A 27,749-nucleotide genomic window follows, 5' to 3' on the forward strand; every position below is an offset into this window, starting at 1 on the left:
TAATCCAGGCTTACACAGGGGGGAAATACTCATTGAGAACCACTTTTCCTTCGAACTCCTCCAGCTGTCAAATCTCAGCCATCTTCCTCGCTGACAGCTAGTTCCCAACTGACTAGGTCCTCCAGGCAGTCGGAGTCTGCTGCCATCCATGCCCATAACAGAGTCACACGCTGATGATCTCCGCTATTGTGCTCCCAACAGGATGAGATCATGACAGGACGGCAGGGATTTTCATGTTGCTGACGTTGTTAATGGTAATCAATAATAACAGTAGCGGTAAATTAATTCACAGGTCGCTTAGTCGCCGACGTGGCTTCTAAGCAGCTTGAAAGTATAAAGCCAATTGCAAAATAACAACGACATAATTAAAAGGCACAGCGAAAAAGCACCACTGAAACACTGGAATAAAAACCAACAGTTCAGATGTGCACACGCTAAACGGGCCATTAAAACTGCACCACGATTTCAAAAAGTCAAGTAAAACAGGAGGTTTAGGTCAAGAGAGTAAACCAACGCTTGTCTTAAACAGGTGTGTCTTCAAGAGCTGGCAGAATGCCAGTACTGATGGGGGTCTCTCATATTTCAGCAAGGAGAGCATTCCTTGCTTCTGGGGCCACCACTGAGAAAGCCCACCTCCATGTTGCTACACGGCAGTAATCAGCCCACGGCAAAACTCGCTGGGTTGTATTTGTTGGTTGCAATGCTCTTACCAGGGAAAGGAGCGTAGGGAAGCTACTCCAGAGTTGCTGTGGGCCTTATATGTAAGTAAAGGTAAAGGGACCCCTGACCATTAGGTCCAGTTGCGGACGACTCTGGGGTTGCGGCGCTCATCTTGCTTTACTGGACGAGGGAGCCAGCGTACAGCTTCCAGATCATGTGGCCAGCATGACTAAGCCGCTTCTGGCGAACCAGAGCAGCACATGGAAACGCCGTTTACCTTCCCGCCAGAGCGGTACCTATTTATCTACTTGCACTGGCATGCTTTCAAACTGCTAGGTTGCCAGGAGCTGGGACAGAGCAACGGGAGCTCACAACTACTTACGTATAAGCTCACAACGGGAGCTTATATGTAAGTAGTAAGTCCTTAAAGCTGGTGTACGTTAAGTCCCTAGAGCATGTATGGGGGGGAAATAGGATTGAGCGAGTGAAGGGGCATGCTTGAGATTTTGAAGGAATCGCAAGTGGTATGGAGGGAGTATTAGTTGGTCAGCTAGCCTTAAAACTTCATATTTTGATTTAGTGATTGTGAGCACTCCCTGGTGAGATCAGGGGGCTTCAGGGTTGGAGAGGGTGTAAATTTTGCCCTACCTTTTAGCACCTCACCTGGTGGGGCAGAGCTGTAGCAGTGACCCCCAGTGGGAGGGGCAAAGTGATAGTGAGGTCAGGGCTGGGGGGGGGAGTTGGACGTCATTATGTCACCCCAAAAGAGGGTAAAAAAAAGATAAAGGACCCCTGGACAGCTAAGTCCAGTCAAAGGCGACTATGGGGTTGCGGCGCTCATCTCGCTTTCAGGCCGAGGGAGAGGGCGTTTGTCCACAGACAGTTTTCCGGGTAATGTGGCCAGCATGACTGAACCACTACTGGCGTACGGAGGACTGTGACGAGTGCCAGAGCACAGGGAAACGCCGTTTACCTTCCCGCCACAGTGGTACCTATTTTATCTACTTGCACTGGTGTGCTTTTGAACTGCTAGGTTGGCAGGAGCTGGGACAGAACAACGGGCACTCACCCCATCACGGGGATTCGAACCGCCGACGTTCCGATCAGCAAACCCAAGAAGCTTGGTGGTATAGATCACAGCGCCACCCGCATCCCTCCCAAAGGAGGACAAACCGAAGACATGCACAGGATTTCCCTGTGGTAACATATATATCATACATATATGTGCAATATATGATATTATCATGTGATATATGTGATAACATATATATAGAAGGAAATTTGGAAGGAAGTAAGATCACCCAGCCCTTCACATACAAAGCTGTCCCCTGTATAGCGGAATACGTGCCCAAACCTCTTTAATAACCACCAAGGCCAAATATTTAATTCTACTATAAAAAGCAATGGTGTTTATGACTTGTGAGTCTCAAGGTATTTGCAGGCTAAGCCAGTGTTATTTTCAACCTAGCAGGCTATTAATATGCTGGCAGCATCTTTAAATGTCAGGACGTAAACTTTTTATTTCCACAAGTACCAGCAATGTTGGGGGGGGGGCAGTGTGCTGCTGGGATAATTTGGAGGGCTGGTTAGGCGAGACAAACGTGCAGAGCAGAGGCAAAGGGGTGGATCACAACCCAGGAGAAAGAAACATCAAGAATTGTGGTGCGAAAGGTCTCAGTCAGGTCAGGTCAATGTAGGACAGCATCAGGCTTAGGTTACGGACAGGTGCAGCAGGGTCCAAATAGGGTAATAACTTTCCATCAATCAGTTTGGGTTTTGTGACTGTTTCTAGAATATTGCATATGATCATACGTGGGTACATTCTGTAGGAATGGATTTAGGCACTAGGAGAGAATATATTGTTATTGTCCTTCCTTGCTCACATGAGCGAGTACAGTGGTACATCAGGTTAAGTACTTAATTCGTTCCGGAGGTCCGTTCTTAACCTGAAACTGTTCTTAACCTGAAGCACCACTTTAGCTAATGGGGCCTCCTGCTGCTGCCGCACTGCTGGAGCACGATTTCTGTTCTCATCCTGAAGCAAAGTTCTTAACCTGAAGCAAGGTTTCTGGGTTAGCGGAGTCTGTAACCTGAAGCGTATGTAAACTGAAGCGTATGTAACCCGAGGTACCACTGTACCATCTTTTGCAGCTTTAAACATGGAAGTTAAGACAAGGTTGATTTAACCTTCTAGAAACAATAATCCAGGCTGCTTGAAAGGCAGACTGGATTTTCCCTGGTGTTACCTCCTTTAATGCATCCCTTCCCCCCTTCCCCCCCACTTAAAAATAACATATGCACATACGCACACATGGTGTTTTGTGAAGAAGTAAAAGTAGTATTTACTTACAGAATCTATGTCTTGAAGCAACAGTTACAGTAGCAAAAGGAAGGCAGGTTTATAACAGGGGTAGACAACCTATGACCCAGGGGCCGGATGCGACCTAATTGCCTTCTAAATCCGGCCCGTGGACAGTCCAGGAATCGGCATGTTTTTACATGAGTAGAATGTTTCCTTTTATTTAAAATGCATCTCTGGATTATTTGTGGGGCCTGCCTGGTGTTTTTACACGAGTAGAATGTGTGCTTTTATTTAAAATGCATCTCTGGGTTATTTGGGGGCATAGGAATTTGTTCATTTCCCCCCCCAAAAAATATATATATATATATATAGTCCAGCCCACCACATGGTCTGAGGAACGGTGGACCGGCCCACGGCTGACAAAGGTTGCTGACCCCTGGTTTATAACTACTATCTAAGTTACAACAGTACAAAATTCTAAATTCCAAATGGTGTCTGAGCTGCAGAGCTCAGACACACGCGTGTGGTCAGCTTGGAGGGATGATGCGGAAAGAGAGTTTCCAATACAAGAAGGAGGTATGTCGTGTCACAGTTTCCTGCCATGGCAGACAAAGGAAGTGACCTCACAAGAGTTCTCCCTAGCAAACTTTACAGGGAAGCTCTGTGACCCTCGGCCCCTTCATATGCCTATCTGGGAAAACATGGATTGTTGGTTTGACTAGCAATAATGTCCCACACATTGAACGTGTGGCCAGCTGCACATCCGATCTGTAATATACATTCATTCCGTCGGTTTTTGTGTTGATTTTTCGAATTCACCACCCGTACAGTGATTCATGCAAGCATCTTTGCAGACTTTTTGTACATGTGTACAGCACTTGTCATGTGTGAACAGCACTTCCCCTCTTTCTTCACTGTAACATGTGGTTTCATCTCCTTGTTTGAGTCATTTCCCGGGATCTCATTTCCTGAAAGAGAGTGAGCGGGGAAAGGGTCTATTTCACCCAGGTCCAGCGTGTGGGCTTCCCATTGGGGCATCCGATTGGCAGTTGGTCCCTTACCTTTCCCGCCCCGACCTGGCCACAGTGATCCATTCGACAGTCACCTCCAGGCTTGACTACTGTAATTGGCTCTACGTGGGGCTGCCCTTGAAGCTGACCCAGAAACTCCAGCGGGTGCAGAATGCTGCAGCGAGGCTCCTCACGGGGTCCCTGCCATGGGAGCATATTCACCCAGTGCTTTTCCAGCTGCACTGGCTCCTGGTGGAATACAGGGTCAGATTTAAGATGCTGGTTTTGACCTTTAAAGCCCTTCACGGCCTAGGACCCTCATATCTATGGGACCACCTCTCCCGGTCTGCCCCACGGAGAGCCTCAAGGTCCATAAATAGCAATACCCTAGAGGTCCCGAAGGAAGCTTAGCCTCAACCAGAGCCAGGGCCTTTTCAACACTGGCCCCGGCCTGGTGGAACGCTCTGTCTCATGAGACCAGGGCCCTGCGGGATCTGATTTTTTTCTGCAGGACCTACAAGACAGAGTTGTTCCGCCTGGCCTTTGGCTTGGAATCCTTGATCCCCTTCCCCTCTTTCCTTTCTCCTTTCTCCTTCTGTGATGGAACTCCCATTTGGTGACTTCCCTGGCTTTTTTCTGGCCCACGTAGGACCACGTAGCACCAAGTTGGCCTTGGTGAAGACTTGATGTTTTCATCCCCCAAAAAGTTTTTGATTTGAGTTCCTACTGAAATGAAGCTGCATTTTAATGTTGTGTTTTAATCTTGTTTTTAAGTTGTATTTCAATCAATTGTTTTTAAACCGGTGTTAGCTGCCCTGAGCTCGGTCTTGGCTGGAGAGGGCAGGATATAAATAATAATAATAATAATAATAATAATAATAATACTGTGGGGAAAGGATGCTGGTCTAGAAGGACTATTGGCTTGATCCAGCACTCAGACTCTTCTTAACATCCTTAGGTTCTGTGTTCTGTGTGACTGTGTGCTGGCAAACCAAACCACAATGGCTGTCCTGAGCTCCATGTCGGAAAGTTGGGATTTCGGAAACAAATTCCGTAGGGGACAATTCATGCCTAATCTTTTCCCCACCCACTATTTTTTCCTCTTCCAGCCAAGCTCTGAAAATGGAAGAAGCAGAAGGTGGCAGTCAATTAGGGAAGGGCATTTGCAAACAGAATTGGCAAAAACCAGGAAAACTTGATCCTCGCTTGTAAAGCTCCCCTCCTGCATTCGCGTTAACTGGCGGATGAATGTTTGGGAAATGTGGTTTTTTTTGGGGGGGGGGGATACTGCGCAGTCCTGCCCTCACGTAGATGTTTTTGGCAGAATGTTTTCGGACGTCCTCGTTTCCAGATCCTCCACATTTGCTTTGCAAAGTGCTCTGGGGCTTCTCTGGGAAGAGAGGCCTGAGAGAGAGAGAGTTAATATTAGGTCATCTGAGCTGTATGTCTCTGCCAGACGAGATTTGTTCATAGTGATGTTATTTGCTCGCCTAATTCCAATAGGTTGAAGTGCTAAAACTCTTGCGCCCCGGGAGGCAACCCTGCACTCTAAGGTTTCACGGCTGTGTATCATGAATCTCTGGTGCCTGGGGATTTGTGCTGCTTTCAGTACATATCTGGACTTTCTGTGCATTTGCTTAAATTTCTTGCGCTGAAACTCCTTCCTGGTTGTGAAAGTCACTATCCTGAAACTTTCAGGTTTATTTATTTTTTAAGTTTCTAGACCTCATGGCTCTGGAGCAGTGTTCGATTCCTGCATTGCAGGGGGTTGGACTAGATGACCCTTGGGTCCCTTCCAATTTTACTCTGTTCTATTCTATTCTATTCACCCAAATAATCCCTGGATTTTTGAAGGTGGCACTGTGGGTTAAACATGCCGATCAGAAGGTCGGTGGTTCAAATCCCCACGACGGGGTGAACTCCCGTTGCTCGGTCCCTGCTCCTGCCAACCTAGCAATTTGAAAGCATGTCAAAGTGCAAGTAGATAAATAGGTACCGCTCCGGCGGGAAGGTAACCGGCGTTTCCGTGTGCTGCTCTGGTTCGCCAGAAGCGGCTTAGTCCTGCTGGCCACATGACCCGGAAGCTGTACGCCAGCTCCCTCGGCCAATAAAGCGAGATGAGCGCCACAACCCCAGAGTCGGCCACAACTGGACCTAATGGTCAGGGGTCCCTCTACCTTTACCTTACATTGGATATTCCTGTTGTGGAAGGCCAGTGTTGTTTTCAGGCTCCAATCAGGATTGTTCCTTGCTAAGTAGAAATGTGTACTCAAGTTATTTGGGTAGGATAATTCACACACGAGAGAAGGAAAGAAGGGCACACTCACATATCAAACAGGCCCTTCCCGGTCCTTGATGCCATGACACAATGGCTCTCTCGACTTTTAGCGCTTAGCAAATTCCTCACCCTCGCAGGCAGTTATCACTGGACCTGTCACATAGCCAAGCTAAATAATTAGCTCATAAGCCAGGCTCGCTCAACTCCTTAAATAATATTTTGTTGTGCAAGTCTTTTGGGTTTCTTCTTCTTTTTATCAACAAGGCTAAGCAGGGCCTTGCTCTGAATGCATCGTTGTAGATCTCCTTCTGGTAAACCAAATTCGACACATTCGCCCTTCCCTCGTAAGGAATCCAGCGCTCGGAGAATGAATTCATTGTTAGGATAAGCGATAAATGACTTGCGCATCCTTCTGCTGGTGCCTGTAAGTTCTCCGAGAACAGCATCGTTTTGGCTCCTTCATCCCAATGACAACGGCCTGCCATAAGTCCCAGACGTGATTTCAGTGCACAAAAATATTTCAACATCATCTTTTCCCCGCCAGCTGGTGGTTCCCTCCCAGGCTGATGAGCCTTTCGCCATTGCAGCCGCAATTCAAGGAAACATGCCTTTGCAGTTGCCGTCTTTCCCAAACTACTGGCTGGGGTGTTCTCGTTTCCTACACCCCTCCCGCTAGTCTTTCTGCCACCTCATCATCCCACTGGAGAGAGTGCTTGCACTTTCCCTCTTTTTGGGCAGAAAACAGCCCTGCAGATGATGTAACTTGGAATTTTTCCGCCCTCAGCGCTCGCTGCAGACGGCCAATGACCACACCATCCTCACAAGACCCATATGGCGAAATGTTACGGTCTGCAGATGGAGGAAACACTGGCAAACAACAAAGATCTTGGTGTGGGTGTGTCAAAAGAGTCTATACTGACTTTAAAAAATAAATAAAAATCTCAAAGCTGCCTAAACGCTGCAGGCGGGATGCAACACTTGAAATAAAAATTCTGGTGCCAGGATGGAGACCCAGGACCAGAGTGGGAGATCAGAACAGGCCTAGCATGATATTTCTTTTTAGAAGTAGAAGAAATTCAGAAAGAGGCAACCAGAATGATGGAGCGACATCTGTTAAAACGTATGTGAATTCTGTATTTGGTGCCTTCCTGTGTTCTTAGGATGCTGTCACCACATCTGTGTGTTTAAGTATTTGGCTTGAGTGGTACATGCCCTGGTTATCTCCCGCTTGGACTACTGCAGTGCACTCTATGTGGGGCTACCTTTGAAGGTGACCCGGAAACTACAACTAATCCAGAATGTGGCAGCTAGACTGGTGACTGGGAGTGGCCACCAAGACCACATAACACCGGTCCTGAAAGATCTACATTGGCTCCCAGTACATTTCTGAGCTCAATTTAAAGTGTTGGTGCTGACCTTTCAAGCCCTAAAATAGCCTTTGCCCAGTATACCTGAAGGAGCATCTCCACCCCCATCGTTCAGCCCAGACATTGAGGTCCAGCTCCGAAGGCCTTCTGGCGGTTCCCTCCCTGCGAGAAGTGAGGTTACAGGGAACCAGGCAGAGGGCCTTTTCGGTGGTGGCACCCACCCTGTTCACGCCCTCCCATCATATGCCAAGGCGATAGGTAACTATCTGACTTTTAGAAGACATCTGAAGGCAACCCTGTTTAGGGAAGTTTTGAATGTTTGATGTTTTATCGTGTTTTTAATATTCTGTTGGGAGCTGCCCAGAGTGGCTGGGTATAAATAATAATAATAATAATAATAATAATAATAATAATAATTATTATTATTATTATTATTATTATTATTATTATTATTTATTAATGTATGTCGGAAGCTACCCAGAGTGGCTGGGGAAATCTAGTCAGATGGGTGGGATACGAATATAATCATCATCATCATCCGCTTTTCAGTCTCTGGTTTTAGCTGACAGAATGTGGAACTAGTCCCTAGCTACATGTTTTTTAACATTTTGTGCAGATACTTATTTCTGGAAACGCTGGAATTTGTGGACATCCAATGAAGGTGACTGTTGGAAGAGCCAGGACAGAAAGAGAGAGACGCAAATTTTGAACACATTTCATCCCAAAGCATGCATTTATGCTGGAATGTGCATTTTTGTTTGCATTTAAAACTAAAACACGCTGTTGTTGTTGTTGTTGTTCTTCACACTTCCCTGTGATTTCTGCTTTTTGTTTGTGTGCTTTTTGCTGAGGACGGCATTGCAAAATTCAGAGCATTGTTAAAACCAATGGGTAGCAGTACCCTGATCTGCATATCAGTCTGGGAAATACAAAATAGGTGGATTTGCTAAAAAATGTGGGCTGAACAACCTCCTCCGACATCCCTAACCAAGTGGGATGACCCCTTGACCTCTTAATCACATGCAACTCTCTAGGCAGCGTGAGGGCATATTCCTGCAGACAATTTGCCCTAGACCTCCCTGTCTTTAGCACATCTGTTGTATTAACAGCTCAGGAGAGCACGTTCGATGGCGGGGTCAGCCGCGAGGTCATCTTCTAATGCAGCGAACCCTCTTGCCCCATGTGCATTAACAAGGAAGGGGGTTTTTTTTGTTGTTGTCCATTAAATAATGCATGCAGGTGGAAACTGAGTTTTGAAATGCTTGTGAAATATTCATGGGGTTAAGCAGGGTAGTGGCGGAATCAGTGGGGTTGAGGGAGGGGGAAAGAAAACAATAAATAAAGCGGTCCGATTCCTAATCCATTGTAAATCTCAGCCCGTGAGGACGAGTTGTTGAGGCTGGGAGGGGTCCGCCAGAAAATTTAGGAGGGGGGTGGAAATATGAACAAGGGAGGTGTCAGCATGGAGAGAATGAGTAGAGTGACACCTTTGTTTTATTTTCATTTATTTTCTAATGTTTTATTATCATTTTGTATGTGCTGGAAGCAACACAGAGTGGCTGGGGCAACCCAGTTAGATTGGAAGGGAACGATTATTATTATTATTATTATTATTATTATTATTAGTGTTAGTGTTATCATTAATGCTTTGCTTTTCTACTTAGTAAGTACCCACAGCAGCTTACAGTAAAAATAACAATACAATAAATTATCATCTTCTTCTTTGGTGATCCCTCGTAGCTGGGTAAGATTGACTTCTATAAACACGGTTTTAACAATGAGTCCGTAAGTGACTGTGGAGGCCAATTCTGGATCCACGCATCCTTCCACAGTGGGGACATTGGTTTCAGGGCAGGAGTTGATCACGGTATGGATTTGCCAAGTGTGCCTTCTTCTTAGCATGTTTCTCCCTTGCGTCCTGAGTTCGAGTGTCTTCAAAGCCCATGACACTGTTGGTATAGGCTGTTCTCCAATTGGAGCGCTCGCAGGCCAGTGTTTCCCAGTTGTCAGTATTTATACTATATTTTTAAAGATTTGCCTTGATACAGTCTTTAAACCTTTTTTGTTGACCACCAGCATTACGCTTTCCATTTTTAAGTTCGGAATAGAGTAGCTACCGTATTTTTCGCTCCAAAAATTGTGGGGAAATGTGTGTGCGTCCTATGGAGTGAATGCAGGCTTGTGCCATAGCCGCGCGCAACCCCTCCGGCAGGGAGAGGCTGCACGGGGCTATGGCTTCTTTAGCCCTGCGCAGCGTCTCCCGGCAAGGAGAGGCTGCACGGGGCTAAAGGGGAAGCCAAAGCAGCGAGCGGGATCCATCCCGCTCGCTGCCTTGCCTTCTTCCATAGCTGCGCGCAACCTCTCCGGCACAGAGAGGCTGCACGGGGCTATGGCTTCTTTAGCCCCACACAGCCTCTCCCAGGAGGGAGAGGCTGCACGGGGCTAAAGGGGAAGCCAAAACAGCGAGCGGGATCCATCCCGCTCGCTGCCTTGCCTTCTTCCATAGCTGCGCGCAACCCCTCTGGCAGGGAGAGGTTGTGTGCAGCCTGTACGCTGCTCTTTGGGGCTGGGGAGAGAAAATATTTTTTTTTCTTGATTTCCCCCCCTAAAAACTGGGTGCACCCTATGGTCCGGTGCACCCTATGGTGCGAAAAATACGGTAAGTTTGCACGTGCGTGGGTCACGTTTGAGCCCTTCTGCGCATGCGCGTGACGTCATTTTAACGATCTGCGTATGCGCGCGTGGCGAAACCCGGAAGTAACACGCTCCATTACTTCCGGGTCGCCGCAGAGCGCAATCCGAATTTGCCTAACCCGAAGCGTATTTATCCCGAGGTATGACTGTATTTCTGTTCTCCGCTAAACCGAGATCAACCAAGGCCACCTCGCTCGAAAAGCCCTGCAGGTTGACTTGTGTTGTGTGCAGTAATGGAGATCATCCAGCCCCCAAATATGCTGGGGCTACCCAAGTTCGGTCACAAGCTATCTTGCTCCAGAAAGCACGTTGCGGGGAGTCAGCTGCCGTCCTACGAACCTCTTTTATCTCTCTCTTGTCTCTTTGAAACCAGGGTCTCTGTGACCCTCCGGTCTTTTGAACTTAACCACACTTTCTCATCTCGTAACCTACGTTCCCCCAAACTTTCCCAGCCAGTCGTTGCGCTAATCACACTGACAGGCAACGTCTAGCAGCAGAGAAGAAATCGTGGCAGCAGCAGCTGGAGAGATGGTTTCCTAGAATGACGTGGCCGGGCACACACTCCTGATGAGTGCAGAAAGATTTTTCCTTCGTTCTGCAAGGCTGCATTATGTCAGGGACACGTCAGCCGGGTGTGAACGACATACGCACCCCGCTTCTTGTTTTAGCAAAACAAAACGCGAGGGCAGTCTTGCGGGAGCAGGCCCCAGGTCCGTCGCCTCCAGCATTTGAACTTGTGGTGCTGACCAGCGTAATTCTCCTTGGAAATTCACCTGCAGGACCCAAAGGAGATGTCGCCAGTATCTGATAATTGGGAGTGTGCTGTCTCTGAATATCTGAAGGCCTGTCCTCACACTATTAATATTCACCCTAGAGGTCCATGGCCCTAAGAAAGTCAGAATAGCCTCAACCAGAGCCAGGGCCTTTTCAACATTGGCCCCGGCCTGGAGGAACGCTCTGCCTCATGAGACCAGGGCCCTGCAGGATCTGCTTTCTTTCCGCAGGGCCTGTAAGACAGAGTTGTTCCGCCTGGCCTTTGGCTTGGAATGAATTTTATTCCCACCCCCTCTTTCTTTTTTCCTTTCTCCTTCTGTGTTGGAACTCCTGTTTGGGGACTTCCCTGGCTTTTTTCTGGCCCACGTAGGACCAGTCTGGATACTTAGCCTTGGTGAAGACTTGACATTTTTATCCCCAAAAAAGTTTTTGATTGAGTTTCCACTGAAATGAGGCTGCATTTTAATGTTTTAATGTTGTATTTTAATCTTTTTTTTAAAAAAGCTGTATTTCAATCAATTGTTTTTATATTTGGTGTTAGCCGCCCTGAGACTGGTCTTGGTTGGGGAGGGCGGGGTATAAATAAATATTATTATTATTATTATTATTATTATTATTATTATTATTATTATTTAAATGGACTCCAAATCAACCTCACTTCCACAAGCTGAATTGGCTGTTATGTGATTGAATCCCAACCCACAAATAGCGACATCCTAGAAATCATAGAATTGTAGAATTGGAAGGGACCCCAAGGGTCATCTAGTCCAACCCTCTGTAATGCAGGAATCTCATCTAAAGTATCCCTGACAGATGGCCATCTAACCTCTGCTTAAAAGCCTCCAAGGAAGGAGAGTCCACAACCTCCTGAGGGAGACCATTCCACTGTCGAACTGCTCCGACTGTCTGAAACTTCTTCCTCATGTTTTATAGGAATCTCCTTTCTTGTAACTTGAAGCCATGGGTTCGAGTCCTACCCTCCAGAGCAGGAGAAAACAAGCTTGCTCCATCTTCCATGTGACATCACCAAATCACTCCCAATAAGCTGTTTTGTTTTTTGTGTTTTTTTATAAGATATTTATTAGGGTTTTCCATTTTATACAAACAAAGAAAAAAAAATTAAAAAGAAAAAATAATAAAAACACATAAATTTCATAACTTATTTTTCAATAACATATTTCCCTGACCTCCTCATGCCTCCCCTTCTTGTATTCCAGTTCAAATTGTTCATCCAGCAAATCCTTATCTCATAGCATTACAGCTAAAAACCCCTTATTTTCTATCCATCTTCTTAAATTATTGTAACTTATACTTTTACTTATATACAAAGAAAAAAGAACTATTTTTTCATATTCTTTTGTACCATTACAGCTAATAACCACTTAATTTCAATCCAACATCACTCAATATTCCTTAATATTACAGTATTTTTGCAAATAGTCTTTGAATTTCTTCCATTCTTCTTCTGCCGACTCTTCTCCCTGGTCACGGATTCTGCCAGTCAATTCTGCCAATCCCATAAAGTCAATAAGCTGTTTTGTGCACCCAAGTGCCACGGAATCTTAAAAAGGAGAGATGGAGAGAACCTTTTGCTTCAGAATTACGTTTCCATTCAAATGCAAATACGACTTGCATTAATAGAACAGGTCACATGGCCAATAGGGCTTTCCTGCCCCCTCCTGTCCTAGGCAGCCCCTGTGGCCCCTAAAAACTCACTTGAGAGTTAAGGGACCCTCCATAACAGAGCAGGATGCAGTGCTGCAGAATGTAGATGTAGAATAACTCACTGCAAGCAGAAAGCTAGGGTGTCAGAGAAGGTCGGAACGCTGTCTCCATGATGCTACTCTTTTCCATTCAATGATGCTATTGTAGAGTAGAGCTTGAAGGCGCATCCGTCTCTTCAGTCATGGGTCCCCAGTTGTTGTTTGACTACAGTTCCCATCCTCCCTGACCATTGGCTAATCTGGATGGAGCTCATAGGAGCTTCAGTCCCTGCAACGCATGGTTCCAGCACCTGCAATCTGAAATCCTGCATCCCAGCAAGAGCTGTGGTTCATAATAATAATAATAATAATAATAATAATAATAATAATAATTTATTATTTATACCCCGCCCATCTTGCTTGGTCTTCCCCAGCCACTCTGGGCGGCTTCCAACAAAGATTAAAAATGCATTAAAATATCACACATTAAAAACTTCCCTGAACAGGGCTGCCTTCAGATGTCTTCTGAATGTCAGGTAGTTGTTTATCTCTTTGACATCTGATGGGAGGGCGTTCCACACGGTGGGTGCCACCACCGAGAAGGCCCTCTGCCTGGTTCCCTGTAACTTGGCTTCTCGCAGTGAGGGAACCGCCAGAAGGCCCTTGGCACTGGACCTCAGTGTCCGGGCAGAACGATGGGGGTGGAGACGCTCCTTCAGATATACTGGACCGAGGCCGTATGAGTTTCCTGATCACGTTTTCCACCTATGAAATAGAAGGCTTCAGAAAACAACATTGCTGCTAGGTGAACCTAGCACCCTCCTAATATTTTGAACTACAACTCCCATCTGCCCCAGCCAGCAAAGTCATGTGGTGATGGGCTAATGTCGTCTGGCGCGAGCTTCTCATTGCTCTCGGCCTTCGCTTCACTGAGTGTGTGTTTGTGGCTATTGCAGCTATCCCTGCCGCCTTGATTTATGTATCATCTGACTCCCTTAGATCCTTTATTTATGGTTCCCAGAATGGGAGGCTTTGTTTTCCTCATTTTATTTTGTGTGTGCCTTTTGAAAGCCCCTTTAATGTGGGATGTGGTGTGCCCCCCCCCAAAATGCAAGAAACCACCACTCCCCCAATTAATGAACCGGCTAAACAAAAACCTTCCGACGTAAACGTTGACCTTTCAACACCTCCAAGCTGCAACCGGTGTGGCAGATAATTAAAATACGTTCTGGGGTGCTGATTGGATCTGGCAGCGAGTTTGCTCCACGCGCATCAGATATTTTCCCGATGAATGTGGGCAAATGTGACTTCAGTTGCATGGATGATTCTTTCTTAAGGATTTGCTTGGTGCATTCAGCCTTGGCCATTCCTCCCCTTCTCCACACCAGCCTCCCCCAGTCTTTAAGGCACATGGGGCATCTCAACAGGACCAGAGAGGGATGCTGTTGTAAATAAAAATTGCCCTTTTCCCTTATGGGGTATCCAAGAGCCCATATAGAGTCCTTACGTAGGTTCCCTATTGGTAGGAGAAAATGACAGAGGCCAACCAGAGAGTATTGAGAAGCAAAGCAGCTAGTAAGCTTGATCTTTATTGATTTGTTGCAACAGGGTGCTCCCCTCACCCGCAGGAAAGGAGGAGGAACCCAGAACAATGGCGCGCAAGGCCTTATATGGACTTTTGAAATTGCCACCCTGTAGATCAAGACCACCCCCAGAAACATCATACATACATCACAGAAGGGGTGTAACCTAAGACCACCCCCCAGATACCTCACACCTACATCACAGAAAAGGCGGTCTTAAAACAGAAATTTGAATGTTGTTTTTCTCCTGTCCTTGTTTATCTCCTGTCTGGCAGGTTACTTGATTGGATTGCCTGGGTAGCCTGGCCAGTCTTTTGTAATGATAAATACTTAGTTCCTGGGCCAGGTCACAGGCTCACACCCTGTTCAAACACAGACATACCCTTAAGACAGGATTTGTGAAGGAAAAGACAATGGGGAGGCTTTTCCACTTTGACCTTGCAGAGAAAACATTGGCTCAGTTTAGGAATCAAAATGGTTTCAGGTCGGTCTTCCTGTGCTGATCTATGTACCTGCGGTTATGAACATTACCATATATCTAAGACCATAAAATTCCTATCACAATGCACCGACTGAGCATGCAGAAGCCAGATTGTTGATGAAAAAAGTAGTTTCAGAGTAGTTTTTACAGTTATATCAAAAATTTCTGATTTGGTTCTACTAGTAGAAATACATAGAGAGATAATTATGAAATTCTTGTGAGGTTTAATAAGTTAACTGTTTATATTTGGACAACTTTTCTGCTGTACTTTATCAGAAGGAGAAAAAATAATCCTTTCCTTAAAAACAATTTAAACAATTTATTTAACTAAAACAATATATGTATTCATGTTTGTTAACTGATTTGTTTAAACTATGAAAAAAGCAAAACTTAGACTGAGTTTTAGCACACATAAAAAACTTAAAACAAACCCTTATTTCCTGATGAATAGCCTTTGGACTATAATGTAACTTAAACAGAAAACTCTCTTTAGAAAGATTCTTCCTCCAAAAGCATTTTATTTTAAAAATCCGATTTAAATTTTAAAAAATCCATTATTTTGTTTGTTTTTTAAAATCATTGATTTTAATCCACCCTGATTAGAGGCAGGTTTTGTGGTGCCGCGAGAGAGAGCCTTTTCTGTGGCTGCTCCCAGATGGCGGAATTCCCTCCCAAGAGAGGTTAGATTGGCTCCCTCCTTGTTCTCGTCCACCAGGAGATCAAAACCTTTGTATTCGACACATCTTTGAAAATTAGGGTGCTGGACTGCTGTCAGGGTGATCTCTGATGCTGGTTCTTGGTGTGTTTCAATGTATTGTGGCTACTGCTTGTAACTGGTTTGTTTTTATTTCTTTGTATTTTATAACAATGTTTTTTTAAAAAAATATGCCGGCCACTTTGAATCCCACCTTAGGAGAAAGCCACCGAATAAATACATTAACTTAATAATTATTAATAATAAGACCTTATTAAATTGGGAGATGCTGACAGAATTGCATCTCCCTCCGGAAGAGACCCCTGTCAAAAAGCCCTGAGCACAGATGCATAGGAAGCTGCCCTCTAATGTTATTATTATTATATTTTATTCAATTTTCAAATGTTTAACATACACACTTCAATGTTGTTGTTTAGTCGTGTCCGACTCTTCGTGACCCCCTGGACCAGAGCACGCCAGGCACTCCTGTCTTCCACTGCCTCCCGCAGATTGGTCAGACTCATGCTGGTAGCTTCAAGAACACTGTCCAGCCATCTCATCCTCGGTCGTCCCCTTCTCCTTGTGCCCTCCATCTTTCCCAACATCAGGGTCTTTTCCAGGGAGTCTTCTCTTCTCATGAGGTAGCCAAAGTACTGGAGCCTCAGCTTCAGGATCTGTCCTTCCAGTGAGCACTCAGGGCAGATTTCCTTCAGAATGGATCGGTTTGATCTTCTTGCAGTCCATGGGACTCTCAAGAGTCTCCTCCAGCACCATAATTCAAAAGCATCCATTCTTCGGCGATCAGCCTTCTTTATGGTCCAGCTCTCACTTCCATACATCACTACTGGGAAAACCATAGCTTTAACTGTACGGACCTTTGTCGGCAAGGTAATGTCTCTGCTTTTTAAGATGCTGTCTCGGTTTGTCATTGCTTTTCTCCCAAGAACACACTTCAGTACATAGTAATTGTTTTCCTTTCCTTTTGTCGACTTCCCATTCCGTTTTCCACGGTGTTTTAGTTTCTTCCCCCTCTGCTGCACACTGTCTTCCCTTTCTTATATCATAACGACAATATAATAATCTCCAATTCCTCCTGTTGCTCAGAGTTCAAATCTTGCTCGCGAGTGCATCATTCGATAACATTTCTTTAAGTGATCCGAAAAAGGCTTCCGTTCTTCCACAAAACAATCGTCATTAGTTTCTCTTATTTTGGCTGTTAACTTTGCCATTTCTGCATAGCCCCATTGTCTTGCTTATCCATTCCTTAGTGGGAACCTCGTTCCATTTTTGTGCATAAAGAATCCTAGCTGTTACATACCTAAACAGCTGAACCATCTCTCTCTTTTTTAGAACAGGAAGCTGTCTTCTGTTGAATCAGGCGTTTGGTCCATCTGGTTCTGCGATGCCTACCATCTTGACAGCAAACCTCCAGGGTTTCCGAGAGGAGCCTTTCATAATCTTACCTGGACGTTCTGTATGCAAAGCAGATGTTCTACCACCAAGCTCTACCGCCCTTTCCCCAGAGAGCGGCTTTCAATCAGAGTAGACAGTTCTGGGTTAGATTAATCAACGACTTGGTGCAATAGCGCATAGGTTCACAAAGGATGCAGTTCTTTTTTTGTTCATAGGTGTTGCTCTCAATTTCCTATTTAATTCAGATGTGAGTGGATATTAAATCCTAGCTCCCTGAAGGCATTGATGCATCTTAGCTACTCAAGCACAGAAATTAGATTTGGCCAGCCAGCCATGGCATGGCTAAACTGAGAGACCTGTGTGCTGCACATTTTTGCGGGGTGGGTGAGGGATAAGGCAAAAATGACTACAAACCCCACCTATCAGTTTGCCCGGTGACAAATCGTAGCTGTGTGCAGCCATTTCCTCTTTACATCTTAACAACTTGGCAAATGCAAGGCCGTCTTAAGCATTTGCCGTGGTTTCCCAGAGTTGCTGACCTTTTTTTAGAAGAGTTTGGATTTGTTATCTCGCTTTATCACTACCTGAAGGAGTCTCAAAGCGGCTAACATTCTCCTTTCCCTTCCTCCCCCACAACAAACATTCTGTGAGGTGAGTGGGGCTGAGAGACTTCAGAGAAGTGTGACTGGCCCAAGGTCACCCAGCAGCTGCATGTGGAGGAGCAGGGAAGCGAACCCGGTTCACCAGATTACGAGTCCACCGCTCTTAACCACTACACCACACTGGCTCTCAGTGGAGGAGGTGGGCAGCAGCTGGAGGGCAGCTCCTCCTGTGGGGAAGAGGCAGAGGCTGGACGCTTTGTGCCACAGTGGCCATGGCAGGCAGAGGTTCTGGGATCATGGCGGAGGTGGGCGAGGGTGGCGAGCTGATGCCGGGAGGCGCCGCGGCCAGCCTCCGTCTCTTCCCTGGTGCCCTCCAGAACTTGGCGCCCTGCGCCACTAACCTCTATGGATAAGACACCCCTGGGGAAATGCTCTTTTCAAGGAGTCGCCCATTCCCAAAAGTTACAGGTATTATTATCACAAATAATAATAAGTGGGACCTGCGGCGAAATATTGGCAGTGTGGGGTGTCCCTCATGGGTAATCCAGCACTGCCCGATCAATAAACACACAAGACAGAACCGGCTGTATGTTTGAAAAAATAATATAGATATAATACTATATATATATATATATATATATATATATATATATATATATATATATATATATAAATAATATATACTATTCATTCTATTTCACAGAGTCTAAGACAAGGATTTCCAGAATATTAGCCTTGTTTCGCCCTCTTGGGCTTCATCAGTAGTACAAACTCATATATGATATCACAGGACAGTGGATCTTATAGCATAGTAGTAGAAATCCCTGTCTTAGACTCTGTGAAAGGATTCTGTGGAACTGCAACAACCTTTCGTGTGCACTGTCTACGAACAGACAGGTGGAATAGACACTTTCACATATATGGACCTTATGCATAAACTGATTAGAGAATGAACTGATCCACTGGGTCTTCTACTTTTTTCATTCAACTTTATGAGCTTCTTTAGTTGAAATCTACAATTCAATACAATGAATAGTATATATTATTTTTTCAAACGTACAGCCGGTTATGTCTTGTGTGTTTATTGAATATGTTTCACATAACCAGAGGTTTGTTGTAGTTTTGCAATCATTCTTACTCAGCATAAGCCAGTTTACTATGTTTCCATGGAAAAGATAATCTCTCCCTGATGATGGGTTTTGTCAGATTGTGTGAACAGCTACCCTTCCCCAAGAATTCATGCACAACGGGCTCATGTACAGTTCTTTCCTCGTGGTTCCTTGTTGGAGAACGTGGCCGAAAGCAAACAAACCCAGCTGTTGGGTAAAATACAACATTGGTTTAAAAGGCGCTTTGGCTGTGTAAACAGGTGTCACCGGAAAGTACGCATGTTTGCATTTCGTTTTGGGAGTAAGACGCAGCAGGATTGGCTGTGTGGCTTCGGCAAGGAACGGACGGCTCTTTTCTAGAGCCAAGTCACAATCTTCTGCTCTAAAAACACTGCACTCTTAATTCGTAGAATCCTAAGAGTTTGAAGGGACCACGGGGGTCATCTCTTCCAACCCCCTGCAATGCAGGAACCCCCCTCTTCCCTTGGCCAGTGTGGGACTCAAACCCACGGCCCTGAGATTTAAGAGCATGGGTCGGCAAACTACGGCCCAGGAGCCGGATCTGACCCAATTTCCTTCTGGATCCGGCCTGCGGGTGGTCCAGGAATTGCTACATAGATCGGTGTGGGGATTCTGATCATTTGGGCTTCACTGAGTGTGTGCTTGTGGCTATTGCAGCTATCCCTGCCGCCTTAATTTATGTATCATCTGACTCCCTTAGATCCTTTATTTATGGTTCCCAGAATGGGAGGCTTTGTTTTCCTCATTTTATTTTGTGTGTGCCTTTTGAAAGCCCCTTTAATGTGGGATGTGGTGTGCCCCCCCCAAAAAAATGCAAGAAATCACCGCTCCCCCAATTAATGAACAGGCTAAACAAAAACCTTCCGACGTAAACGTTGACCTTTCGACACCTCCAAGCTGCAACCGGTGTGGCAGATAATTAAAATACGTTCTGGGGTGCTGATTGGATCTGGCAGCGAGTTTGCTCCACGCGCATCAGATATTTTCCCGATGAATGTGGGCAAATGTGACTTCAGTTACATGGATGATTCTTTCTTAAGGATTTGCTTGGTGCATTCAGCCTTGGCCATTCCTCCCCTTCTCCACACCAGCCTCCCCCAGTCTTTAAGGCACATGGGGCATCTCAACAGGACCAGAGAGGGATGCTGTTGTAAATAAAAATTGCCCTTTTCCCTTATGGGGTATCCAAGAGCCCATATAGAGTCCTTACGTAGGTTCCCTATTGGTAGGAGAAAATGACAGAGGCCAACCAGAGAATATTGAGAAGCAAAGCAGCTAGTAAGCTTGATCTTTATTGAACTGTTGCAACAAGGTGCTCCCCTCACCCGCAGGAAAGGAGGAGGAACCCAGAACAATGGTGCGCAAGGCCTTATAAAGACTTTTGAAATTGCCACCCTGTAGATCAAGACCACCCCCAGAAACATCATACATACATCACAGAAGGGGTGTAACCTAAGACCACCCCCCAGATACCTCACACCTACATCACAGAAAAGGCGGTCTTAAAACAGAAATTTGAATGTTGTTTTTCTCCTGTCCTTGTTTATCTCCTGTCTGACAGGTTACTTGATTGGATTGCCTGGGTACCCTCCCCCCCCGCACACACACACAGCGCAGTGGCGTCTCCTCCCTCCCTCCCTCCTCCTAGCTTCTCCCTGCCCTGCCTAGAGGAGGAAGGGGACTAGGCTTTGTTGGCTAACCGCCAACATTTTAAGCAGCTCCTTTCCGGAGCCAGCCCTTTCGCTCCGCTCATCGTCTTACCACCGCCAGCCCCTACCGCTCGCAAGGCGCAGGTAAGCAGCAGCCACCGGGACTCGTCCGGTGCTGTGGAGAAGGAAGGGGAGAGTCGTGGGGTTGGGGTTTTTTCCAAAATATAGTCCTCCCCCCCCCAAGGTCTGAGGGACAGTGGACCGGCCCCCTGCGGAAAAAGTTTGCTGACCCCTGTTTGAATCTCACCAACTGAGCTATTTGCACTGAGTCAGGTCCTTTGATCCACCTAGCTCAGTGTGATCTACGCCGACTAACTGTGGGCCTCTGGGCTTTCAGGCGAGGGGTATTTCCTACCTCAGGATCGAACCTGAGACCTTTGATACTCTACTGACCGGGCTACAGCCCTTCCCCACCTCCCCCCTACAGCCCCGTTTAGGGAAGCTTTTAACGTTTAATAGACTATTGCATTTTAATATTCTGTTGGAAGCCGCCCAGAGTGGCTGGGAAAACCCAGCCAGATGGGTGGGGTGTAATTAATAAATTATTATTATTATTATTATTATTATTATTATTATTATTATTATTATCATCATCATCATCTCCTCTCCAGAAAACTAGTTTGCCCGTATTCACTGGGAAGGGGTGTTTACATGACCTTCTTTGTATGTTCAGCAAATGTGTAAGAGAGGAGCAAGACCACACCTGCTAGCTGTGAGTTTGGTGCAAGTGATAAAGGGTCTTAATGTGGATACAGCTGCGCCGCACTTCCAGGGACCACAATCTGTGTGCCTAATAATAATAATAATAATACAGTGGTACCTCAGGTTACATACGCTTCAGGTTACAGACTCCGCTAACACAGAAATAGTGCTTCAGGTTAAGAATTTGCTTCAGGGTGAGAACAGAAATCGTGCGGGGGTGGCGCGGCGGCAGCAGGAGGCCCCATTAGCTAATGTGGTGCTTCAGGTTAAGAACAGTTTCAGGTTAAGAATGGACCTCCGGAACAAATTAAGTTCTTAACCCGAGGTACCACTGTAATAATAATAAATTTATTATTTATATGCCACCCATCTGACTGGGTTACTTTCTCACCGCGGGGCTGTAGCTCAGTAGAAGAACGTTTAGTTTGCATTCATAATTTCAATCCCTAACTGGGAATGTACCCAGAGTCTTGAATCCCGGAGAGCTACAGTCGGTCAGTGTAGGCGATATTGAGCTAGATGGAGGCAGCTCTTTATGCAAGCTGTAGCTCCAGCCCCAAATCAGCCATGGAGCCTTCGGGTATCCTTGGACAAATCATCATGAATGGGGGGGGGGGCAATCTTACAGGATGTCATGAGTGCTTTAGTTGAGGTCCCTGCCTTGCAGGGGGTTGGGCTAGATGGCCCTTGGGGTCCCCACAATTCTGTGATTCTAGGGTTGCTGAGTGGCTGAACACAGCAAAGGCAGGGGTTGGCAGCTGGCTGTCTAGGGGCTCAGTGCAGGCCTACATCTAGCCCCCAGCAGAGCCCCAATCCCAATACTCTGAACATGGATCTCAAGCGCAATTTCCATAACACCCCTCAGTTCTCTGGCTTTGCACCCCAGGAATATTTGCCTACCTGGAATGAACACTGATGAATTTAAGGTCCAGAGACACCCTTGTTGTAGCAGGTAAAATGGTTGCCCACTGTGTGGTCAATGAAAAACTTGCATGCATTGCTCTGCCAACTGCTGGTATGCAGCCCTTGGAATGCTACCCATAATAATAATAAATAATAATAATTTGTTATTTATACCCAGCCCACCTGGCTGGGTTTCCCCAGCCACTCTGGGCGGCTTCCAACTGAATATTAAAAACAATACAGCATCAGACATTAAAAGCTTCCCTAAACAGGGCCTCCTTCAGTTGTCTTTTAAAAGTAAAATAGTTGTTTATTGTCTTGACATCTGCTGGGAGGGTGTTCCACAGGGCAGGCGCCACTACCAAGAAGGCCCTCTGCCTGGTTCCCTGTAACATCACTTCTCGCAGGGAGGGAACCGCCAGAAGGCCCTCAGAGCTGGACCTCAGTGTCCAAGCAGAACAACGGGGGTGGATATGCTCCTTCAGGTATACTGGACCAAGGCCGTTTAGGGCTTTAAAGGTCAACACCAACACTTTGAATTGTGCTTGGAAACATACTGGGAGCCAGTGAAGATCTTTCAGGATCATAAGGCAGTGCGGCCCCTGGGCTGAGAGATATTCCTTGGCCGGGCACTAAGCCCTAGCTAAAGCCCACAACAGAAGGGAATTGGGGCAGCAGTGGGGGAAGGACAGTGGGGTGTGCACACACTCCCAAATTTTGGACCCCGTTAGCAAGCCACGCTTTGCAAGAAGCAGCCAGAGCTCGCCACAATGGCGGGCACACCACGAATGCAGTCTCTTTCCTCATCTGCAAGGAAAAATCCTCAGCCTCCCTCATTAAAATGTTGAGGCTCTTGCAGGCCTGTCCTTGGAGTGCGAATTCTTCAAGCTTCGGTTGCCCTCCCTGCCAAGCTGATGGATGCCCCGAGGCCGGGAGCCAATCGTGCTTAATGGGGCGTGCTTGTCCTTTTTTGCAGAGAGGGCTGTCAGAGAAACCGCCTCAGTGTACAGGAGCATGGTTGCTTGTGCATTCCCCTTGCTCGGACCTATTTCCCCATAAATGCCATTAAATCACAAAGTTCGAGAGGGTATCTTATTGCCACGTCTCTTGCATCTTTCCTCGCCTCTTAAAATCCGGATCACAGGTGTGGTGCTCCCGACAAAGAATTGCGCCGTAAACGTGCAAACCGAGTTCGATTGTGATGTCTCGCCGCTTGTGGGAAATGCCAAGTTGCAGTGTGTGCTTGTCGGTGTCTTCTCTGTCTCCCTTAAAAACGGGGGGGGGGGGGTTTGGAATCGGTGGGTTTCCAAGCTGGGATTTGAACTGGAAACATAAAATCACATCCTGGTTGTGCAACTGCGCATTCTGCTTTGGCGACTGGAACCCTGTTTTAAGGAGCCATTTGGCTCCTAGCTTCTATATCTGAGTTTCTTACACTGCTGTTACGGAAAAATCTAGGTGCGAGGCTGCTCAGTCACCCAGCTCGTCAGGCAGAGCCCACGGCATAGCTGTCAACTGTCCCTTATTTGGTGGGAAACTCCCTTATCCCAGCGCCGTGTCCCGCTGCTGTCCCTTATTGATGATATCCCTTAAATTTCCTGGGTTTCAAAGGAAGCAGCTCCTCTCCCTCCCTCGCTGCCGGCCAGGGAGGAGGGAGGCTCCAACTGTGTTGTTTGGCTACGTTGCTCACCCAATAAGGAGTCTAAGAACGACTGGGGGGTGGAGCTTGCATGCCTTGTGCTGATCAAATCGGCCACGTTGCCTGGGGACTCGCCTTTGCTCAGTGCTTCCCAGCGGAGAGGTGACGGTGGTTTTCCTTGCTGCATCCCCTTTGCCGGGTTGCTGTGCTGTGGGAACCACGGCTTGAAGCTTCGTTTGGCTGCTGGGGGGGGGGGAATCTGCCTTTGGCTCGGAGGGGCTCAGAAGTTGAACATACCTGTGCTTGGAAAATCCCTTATTTTGGCTGCTGATCCCTTATTTTCGAGGCTGCTGGTCCCTTATTTTCAAATCTGTAAGTTGACAGCTACGGCTCACAGGTCCCTGCAGAATAAAGGAAGGAGTCCAGCCACCAACCGGAGCAAATAGCTGTAGACCAAAGTTTATGGCGCAACAGGTTCAAAGAGGAATTTTGAACCCTGAGGATGGGGTGACAAGGACTTTTAAAAGTTTCTATCTTATCCCAGCATACAGTTCATTAAGCATCATCACTACATCATTGCAGGGGAGGGTTATACATGATTAACATAGGAGGAATGTGTTGGGGCAACAGGCCGATACAGGATATGTATTGGGAAGTACATTCTAAGCACCTACTACAAAGGGACAATAGAACTTTGGTTTGCATAATCTGCCACCTGGGCAAGTCCAAAGGAGTGCCTTTGCCGAGCGATTGACACCTATGAGTACCTTCCTGTGAGTATGTGACTTCCTGCTTGAGGGATTATGGCGGACCAAGTGGTTTCTAAGTCCTTGGCCGATGAAGCAAATTGGCGGTGGAATGAGGGAAACTGGCAGAGGAGTTGATTTTATATGATTTTTAAAGGTAGGTAACTTCCCTGACGTGGGTGGCACTGTGGACGCGGGTGGCACTGTGACGTGGGTGGCACTGTGGGTTAAACCACAGAGCCTAGGACTTGCCGATCAGAAGGTCGGCGGTTCGAATCCCCGCAACGGGATGAGCTCCTGTTGCTCAGTCCCTGCTCCTGCCAACCTAGCAGTTATAAGGCACATCAAAGTTCAAGTAGATAAATAGGTACCATTCCGGCGGGAAGGTAAACGGCGTTTCCGTGCGCTGCTCTGGTTTGCCAGAGGCGGCTTAGTCTTGCTGGCCACATGACCCGGAAGCTGTATGCCGGCTCCCTTGGCCAATAAAGCGAGATGAGTGCCGCAACCCCAGAGTCGGCCACGACTGGACCTAATGGTCAGGTGTCCCTTTACCTTTACCTTTTTAACTTCCCTGAGCTGTCAAGTCGAAAGAATACATTTATGCATAATATTTGTAACATTTAACAACTTTAAAGATGTTGGAACCCCCCCCCCCGCCGTAATTTCCATAACTACTGCTCTCCAGATGTTCCAATGATCAATGCCCCATTCACTGGTTCCTGCAACGCGGGCTTTTAAAAACACAGAGTGGTTGGAGGTTTTGCAGTATAATCTAGAATATATCCAAGAGCGAACCTGTGTCCTTACATGCGCTGAAATCTTTAGAAGGAAAGAGCCCATCTCTCCCCCTCTGAGTGGATTTTGCTCTTTATTGACTTCTCCGAACCACGGCAGCAGCGGAAGTTCTCTTATCAGCCACTGCTGTGATTAAATAAGTTGCCAGGGCCTTGCCTCTGAAAGGGTGTTTTGTAATCTCTTGCTAAAGTATTATGGACTGTCTGCCTCTGGTGCCTTCTCCCCCCCCCCCCTTTTATCTGCTTCTCTGCAATAACAGGGAAGATAACGCATGGCTTCCTCTGACGCCCAGGTGCAGGGCAGCCGTTGCTAAGCCAGAAATCCCTGCAAGGAGGCGCGTTTTCCAAGTCTCAGGACTTGGCTGACCTCACCTGCAGAGCTAGCGGGTGTCCGTATCGGCCTCTCTGCTAGTGGCGAAAGGCTCTACAAAGTCAGGAGGTCAGGTGGCTGTTGGTTCAGCAGGGCTAAGTCTGTGACGATAGTCAAGGGGGTGGCCTGTGTACTTTGCAGACGTAGCCTGATTTACAGTGCAGTCTCTGCATGAGCGTTTTCTGGTTTACTGGAATATCAGAGCCAAATAGCTCAAATTGCCCGGAGGTTACAGAACGGCATCATCTGGTTTCGGCATCTGCACATAAAAGGAGATATGTAAACATTGGAAACGGAGACTAGGGCGCTTGGTAGTTACTGGGATGTTTATGCCCCACCCTATGCTTACTACTGTTCGCACCTGCCCAAGTTTCAGGGTCCGTTTCCAATCGACGCCTGTCCCGTACCTTCCTGCTGAAATCCCGCAACTTTGCATGCCAGGAAATGTTCCCGTTTATATTTCGACCGACGTTTGTTGCGCTGTAGCGCAAGGGTGCTCGCCCAGATGGCAATAATGTAGGGGAAACCTTGCAGAGTGACGAATAAAGTGCGCCGATGCGTTTGGATGGTCCAGTATAAATCTACCACGAATGCACTATTAATGTGTCAGTGACATGGTGCAGAATGCACATGCAAAAAATCTGCCACACGCCTCAAAAAAAAAAAACCCTCACCAGGCTAGGGGGAGTCTGTATCACCAGCAACTGCTTCTGTTGTTCATATTATTATTACCCCAGTCCCAGTCATCTGTTCCAGCTTGCAGTTTTTGCAACTATGTTTTCCAGGCTTTTTAAATAAATAAATAAATAAATAAATAGTGGTACCTTGGGTTAAGTATTTAATTCGTTCTGGAGGTCCGTTCTTAACCTGAAACTGTTCTTACCCTGAAGCACCACTTTAGCTAATGGAGCCTCCTGCTGCCACTGCGCTGCCGGAGCACGATTTCTGTTCTCATCCTGAAGCAAAGTTCTTAACTCGAGGTACTATTTCTGGGTTAGCAGAGTCTGTAACCTGAAGCGTTTGTAACCTGAAGCATCTGTAACCCGAGGTACCACTGTAATACAGTCATAACTCGGGTTACAGCCGCTTCAGGTTGCGGTTTTTTTTGTTACGGACCACCGCATGGCACGGATCATGTTCGCAACCCAAGAATCCACTGAAAAGTCAAAATAAAAACTGCACACCATCTCAGCATCATGTGAAATTTTGGCCCAGGAGCCTTCAGATCTTTTAAGCTCAAGAGGAGAAGGTATGGATCGAAGCAGTGCAGAAAACCGAGCCCCGCTTGGAACAGGAGACAGTGAATGGAACAAATTGGCTCAGGGCTGACAAACCAGGAAAATGGGTTTCGAACCAAACTAGGAAAAGACCAAACCCCTGAAATGAACTGGAACTGGGTCTCCAGTTGAGCATTCTGTTGGCTTAATGGCCCGATCCTTCAATCTGGGTCCCCTAGCATGTCATGATTAATGGATACCATTTGAACTTGCAAGGTATCTTTTTCTTTTCTGAAGCAAGGTGCCCTTCAAATTTCGTTTGGCTGGCCAGCCATGTGGAATGCACAGATACTGGAAGGAGGAATACACTACTTGGGTGCAAGGAGGTCTGCGCACTAGCATGCCAAAGAGATGGATGGCCAATTTGTGTGTGTGTGCACTTGCACGCTCAGAGTAAGTTTGGAAGGGAACTTGATTTCAGAAAGTTGGAGAGAAAGCACAAACTTGCACCCATATCGTGACAGAAGCAATCCTTCATTGCCGCTCCTTTCCCCACTGATTATTCCTTGAATTGTCTACATGCAAAGGGAATAGCTTGCAGGAAGCATACTTTTATATGTTGTTGTTGTTGTTTAGTCGTTTAGTCGTGTCCGACTCTTCGTGACCCCATGGACCAGAGCACGCCAGGCACTCCTGTCTTCCACTGCCTCCCGCAGTTTGGTCAAACTCTTGCTGGTAGCTTCGAGAACACTGTCCAACAATCTTGTCCTCTGTCGTCCCCTTCCCCTTGTGCCCTCCATCTTGCCCATCATCAGGGTCTTTTCCAGGGAGTCTTCTCTTCTCATGAGGTGGCCAAAGTATTGGAGCCTCAGCTTCAGGATCTGTCCTTCCAGTGAGCACTCAGGGCTGATTTCCTTCAGAATGGAGAGGTTTGATCTTCTTGCAGTCCATGGGAGTCTCCTCCAGCACGTCTCCTCC

The 27,749-nt window shown here is 46.7% G+C and overlaps 1 protein-coding gene across 1 annotated transcript in view; it reads left to right on the top strand.

Moving 5' to 3' along the window:
• Window positions 1-27,749, top strand: part of GAB2 (GRB2 associated binding protein 2) — a 143,231-nt gene that overhangs the window by 35,971 nt on the left and 79,511 nt on the right. The window lies entirely within an intron of this gene.

The sequence above is a fragment of the Podarcis filfolensis genome (assembly GCF_964270895.1).
Source record: "Podarcis filfolensis genome assembly, chromosome: 4".
Taxonomy (NCBI): domain Eukaryota; kingdom Metazoa; phylum Chordata; class Lepidosauria; order Squamata; family Lacertidae; genus Podarcis; species Podarcis filfolensis.